The 6001-nt window shown below is 42.9% G+C and overlaps 1 non-coding gene across 1 annotated transcript; it reads right to left on the bottom strand.

Annotated features, from left to right (window-relative positions):
• Nucleotides 1–5531: 5531 nt before the first annotated feature.
• On the bottom strand, nt 5532–5605 carry trnat-ugu (transfer RNA threonine (anticodon UGU)). The gene has a single exon. It is a non-coding gene; the product is annotated as a tRNA-Thr (tRNA).
• Between the last annotated feature and the right edge of the window lie 396 nt (nt 5606–6001).

The raw sequence follows: 6001 nt of genomic DNA, 5'->3' as shown, positions 1-6001 counted from the left end.
GGAATTAAATGTGGGAGGTATGATTGGGAAATTTGCTGATGACACAAAAATTGGCCGTGTAATTGATAGTGAGGAGGATAGCTGTAGACTTCAGAATGATATGAATGGATTGGTTGAGTGGGCGGAAAAATGGCAAATGGAATTCAATCTGGAGAAGTGTGAGGGAATGCATTTGGGGAGGGCAAACAAAGCAAGGGAATACACAATAAACGGGAAGATATTGAGAGGGGTAGAAGAAGTGAGAGACTTTGGAGTGCATGTCCACAGGTCCTTGAAAGTGGCAGGACAGGTAGATAGAGTGGTGAAGAAGGCATATAGAATGCTTTCCTTTATTGGCCAAGGTATAGAATAGAAAAGCAGGGATGTAGTGCTAGAACTGTATAAAATGGCGGTTAGGCCACAGCTGGAGTATTGCGTACAGTTCTGGTCATCACATTACAGAAAGGACATAATTGCTCTGGAGAGAGTACAGAGGAGATTTACAAGAACGTTGCCAAAGCTTGAAAGTTGCAGCTATGAGCAAATATTGGAGCGGCTCGGGTTGTTTTCCTCAGAACAGAGGAGTCTGAGGGGTGACTTGAATGAGGTGTACAAAATTATGAGGCGCCCAGACAGAGTGGACAGTAAGGACCTGTTTCCCCTGGTGGGGAGGTCAGTTACCAGGGGGCACAGATTTAAGGTGATTGGTAGAAGGATTAGAGGGGACATGAGGGGAAACGTTTTTACCCAGAGGGTGGTGGGTGCCTGGAATTCGCTGACAGGAATGGTGGTGGAGGCAGAAGCCCTCAACTCATTTAAAACTACCTGGACATGCACCTGAAGTGCTGTAACCTGCAAGTCTACGGATCAGGTGCTGGAAGGTGGGAATAGATTGGGTGGCTAGTTTTTTCGGCCAGAGCAAACGTGATGGGCTGAATGGGCTCCTTCTGTGCCCTAATTTTTCTATGATTCTATGGAAATTGCCAGCACTGACACAGATCATTTCATTAGTACATTGATATTGGACTGACTATAAGGAGAAGCTAGTTAAACACATAATGGTGAAAGGAATGGAAGATAGCGTTGGTTGTTCCAGATGAAGAGGGATAGACAGAGGTGTGGGTACAGCAGACTTCAGACAGTAATCAGCCCTTTCAGATACTGTGGGTGGCTCTGAAAAGAGCCTTTGCGTATTTGAAAAAATTCTGGCAGATTGACTTGGTTTTGGTGCCCGGAGCGCTGGTTTTCTTGGGCAGCAACACGGCCTGGATATTAGGCAGCACCCTACCCTGAACGATGGTCACCCCTCCCAGCAGCTTGTTGAGCTCCTCATCATTGAGGACGGCCAGCTGTAGGTGGCTGGGGATGATGCAGGTCTTCTTGTTGTCCCGGGCCGCGTTACCGCCCAGTTCGAGGATTTCAGAGGTCAGATACTCGAGCACAGCAGCCAGATAGACTTGGGCTCTGGCACCCACACGCTCAGCATAGTTACCCTTTCTCAGGAGCCTGTGAACACGGCCCACCGGGAACTGCAGTCCAGCCCGGGAGGAGCGAGACTTGGCCTTGGACCGAGCTTTCCCGTTGGTCTTTCCTCTTCCAGACATTTCCACAATCTCACAAATACTTTCACAATGAATGGATAATTTCGTCAGCATTAAACATACACATGGGGTAGTCAGGATGGTCGAGCAGTCTGAGACGGTTCATTCAGATCACAATTCTCTCTGCAGGGGTGGGTTCAAATTCCCCTTCTGATAAGTTGTGTTTTGACATGACTAGAGGTATTTGGGAGTAGCGATGAAGAACAAACAGAGATCACGAAAGAATATTGACAAGCAAAATCAAAACAAATCCAAAGATGTTTCATCAATACATTGCAGTCAGAGGCAACTGAGGAAAGAGTAGGGCCCATCAAAGACCTAAAAATGTAACCTATGTGTCAGTGTGGAAGATGTTGGTATGTTTATTAATGAATATTTTACTGTCTTCGCAAATGAGGGGGTGATGCAGATATTGTAATTAAGGAGAAGGAGTGTGAAGTATTGGACATGATAAACTGAGGGAGAGAAGAAGTATAAATGGGATTAACATCCTTGAAAGTGGATAAATCATCAGGGCCGGATGAAATGTACCACAGGCTGTTAAAAGAAGCCAGGAAGGAAATAGTGGAAGGTCTGACCATCAGTTTCCAATCCCTCACTGGATACGGGTGTGATGTCAGAGGATTGGAGGTCTCGTAACACTGCAATAAAAGCAAAATTCTGCAGATGCTGCAAATCTGAAATAAAAACTAGTTGCATTGGAAATACACAGCAGATCTGGCAGCAACTGTGGAGAGAGAAGCAAAGTTAACGTTTCTGTTCTGACACTGACCTGAAATGTTAACTTTGTTTCTCTCTCCACAGATGCTGCCAGACCTGCTGTGTATGTCCAGCACTTTTTGTTTTTATTGCTAACATTGCACCATTCTTGAAAAAGGAAGCGAGTGATGGACCAAATAATTAAAGACCAGTCAGCCTAACCTCAATAGTGGGCGAATTATTGGAATTAATTCTGAGAGACAGGATAAACTGTCACATAGAAAGGCACAGATTAATCAAGTATCATCAGCATGGATTTGTTCAGGGAAGCTCCTGTCTGACTAACTTGATTGAATGTTTTTGAAGAAGTAACAATGAGGATTGATGAGGATAGTGCAGTTGATCTGATCCACATGGATTTTAGCAAGACTTTTGACAAGGTCCCACATGGCAAACTGGTTAAAAAAAATAAAAGCACATGGGATCCAGGGGAATGTAGCAAGCTGGACACAAAATTGGTTCAGTGGCAGGAAACAAAAAGGAATTGGTTACAGGTGTTTTTGCAACTGGAGGACTGTTTCCAGTGGTGTTCCACAGGGCTCAGAACTAGGTCCCCTGCTTTTTGTGGCATATATTAATGATATGGACATAAATGCAGAGGGCACAATCAAGATGTTTGCAGATGACACAAAAATTGTCCGTGTTGTTGATAGGGAGGAGGATAGCTGTACACTGCAGGAAGATATCAATAGACTGGTCAGGTGGGCAGAGAAGTGGTAAATGGAATTCAAATTGGACAAGGGTGAGGTGATGCATTTGGGAGGTCAAAAAAGGCAAAGGAATACACAATTAATGGTAGAACACTGAACGGTGCAGAGGAAGTGAGAGACGTTGGAGTGAATGTCCACAGATCCCTGAAGTAGCAGTACAGGTCAATAAGGTGGTTCAGCAGGTATATGGAATCCTTTCCTTTATTAGCTGAGGTACAGAATATAAGGGTGATCTGGGTATCCATGTCAATAAGTCACTGAAAGCTAACATGCAGGTGCAGCAAGCAATTAGGAAGGCTAATAGTATGTTAGCCTTTATCACAAGAGGATTTGAGTACAGGAGTAGTGAATTCTTGCTTCAATTGTACAGAATCTTGGTTAGACCGCACTTGGAGTACTGTGTGCAGATTTGGTCTCCTTACCTTAGGAAGGATATTATTGCCATGGAGGGAGTTCAACGAAGGTTCATCAGACTTGTTCCTGGGATGGTGGGACTGTTCTATGAAGAGAGATTGGGAAACTGGGGCTGTATTCTCTAGAGTTTCAAAGAATGAGAGGTGATCTCATTGAAACCTACAAAATATTTAAAGGACAGTCAGGGTAGATGCAGCTAAGATGTTTCATCTGGATGGGGAGTCGAGAACCAGAGGCTCAATTTCAAAATAAGGGTGAAGCTCCTTAGGACAGAGATGAGGAGAAATTTCTTTACACGGAGGGTTGTGAATCTTTGGAATTCTGTACCCCAGAGGGCTGTGGAAGCTCAGTCGTTGAGTATGTTTAAAGCAGAGATTGACAGATTTCTAAATACAAATGACATCAGGGAATATGAGGAAAGTGTGGGGAAAAGGGCATTGAAGCGGATGATCAGCCATGATCATATTGAATGGTGGGGCCGGCTCGATGGGCTGAATGGCCGACTCCTGCTCCTATGTTCCTATGTTCCTAACTCCACATGATCGGCGAGGCACAGCCTCAGGCCGACTTGTCAGGTGGTGTAAACAGATATCACTGCTTCTGATCTTCACCAGAACAGAGAGTGAGATGTAACATTGATCATCAAACAGACTGTGAGAGAATACAACAGAATAAAACACATGGAGAGACACTGTGGAATAACAAATAGATTTGATTGGAACATTGACTTTGATTGGAATGGATAAAACACCAGAAACAGCAGATTAAATTGGGATTCTCATCATTATATTGATCTGGGACAGAAAAGAGAAACTGATGGAAAGAAGGGAAGAAGGAAGAAAAGAAAGGATGGAACTGTTCAGTTTTTTCAGTTTTTTCACTTGCCCATCAAAGCTGGATAAAAAAAAAAGTTGCAAATAACAGAGAATTTCACCAAAAAGGGAGATTAAATGCTGCCGAAACCTTGGATCGAAGGATGCCCCAACAGATCACCTGTTTAACTGTCTCCTCACTGGGGGATTTTAATCAGTGAGCAATATTATTCTCTACCTTTCTTTGTTAAATGAACCCAGAACTGTCACTTGGAATTAATATCTGTGTTCCGACTCCTGAGTAATAAAATTGTGAGTTTCTCGATATTTTCGGGACACATTTCCTGCTGAAAGAACTAAGAACTCTTTTCTAATTTACACAATACTATATACACATTCATCAAGCCTCCTAAGCTGGCATCCTTGGTGCTGCTCTCTCCTCCCAAACCTCATCTCCTGTGACTGTTACATCATCACTCTGACAGTGGGAGTGATTGATCCCAATGTCTTCAGCATTAACCCTTTACATCCTTATACTACACTGTCTGTCCAAAAAAATGGGTGGAGGGAACTTGATTTATCGAAACACTAACAGCTGCCAGTTGAAAATCAACTCAAACCCATCAGCGAGAGAGAGAGAGACTGTCAGAGAACTTCCTGCATCCAGTCCTGACCCTGTCACACTCAGCAGATGCTCACCCAGACCCCACTCTCATCAACACTGAACATTGTTACCGAGACACTTCAAATACTGTTTATAAAAGGCTGGAAAGGTCAAAGTTCACACAGCTTTATTGAACAGAACAAAGTTTAAAATCTTCTGACCGTTTCTCGGTAACCACATGAGACATAGGTTTTCTTATTTGGTTCCTTTGATTTTTCTTGTTGCTGACTGACAAATATTCCAAACCTCAGATCAACCCTCCCACTTGCGTCATGTCCCAATCTCAGTCACAAGCAACACATAACGACACAAACACTCTGAAACATACAACGCAGTCACACTTTCCTTCAGTGACATTAATGTCGAGCTGTTTTCCAGGTTGAATGCAACTGTGAACAAATTTGTTTCAAAGAAGTTGCCTTTGAAATATCAGGACTGAATTTCTGGACAAGGAGGAACAGCCATTCCAAACTCACATCCTTCACAAGGCTGTGACGAAAATTCATCATGTAATTTGAATTCTCACTTAAAGTTCAGCAGACACAGATGGAAGCGATTGATTAGGTAACTTCGACATCACAAATGTGAAACAAGGCTCTACTGGGAATTGAACCCAGGCTCTCCTGTTTACAAGACAGGTGCTTTAACCAACTAAGCTACAGAGCCAGATGTTGTTAAAGTTAAAATCAGAGGAGTGCACTATTTATTCTCATATAATAACAATATCAAAGCAAAATACAGCAGATGCAGGAAATCTCAAATAAAAACAAGAAATGCTGGAAATACTCATCAGGTCCGGCAGCATCTGTGCAGAGAGAAGCAGAGTTAACGTTTCAGGTCAATGACCCTTCTTCAGACCCTTCTATATATTCTCATCCCACTTCTCCACAGGTCACAACATATATTTTAACTTTTCCCACTTCCTGAAACAGTCAATCATATACTCTATTCTTCCCAGAACAGAAGACACTGACCATGTTTCTTTAATGAACAGCAAAATTATCAGTTTATTACAGAACAAGTTTTAACTAGTCATGAAATAAAGCATAAATACACTGGTAG

Source organism: Heterodontus francisci, chromosome 35 (genome assembly GCF_036365525.1).
Source record: "Heterodontus francisci isolate sHetFra1 chromosome 35, sHetFra1.hap1, whole genome shotgun sequence".
Taxonomy (NCBI): domain Eukaryota; kingdom Metazoa; phylum Chordata; class Chondrichthyes; order Heterodontiformes; family Heterodontidae; genus Heterodontus; species Heterodontus francisci.
Note: the sequence above shows the minus strand (reverse complement) of the source record. Positions and strands in the feature narration are given on the sequence as shown.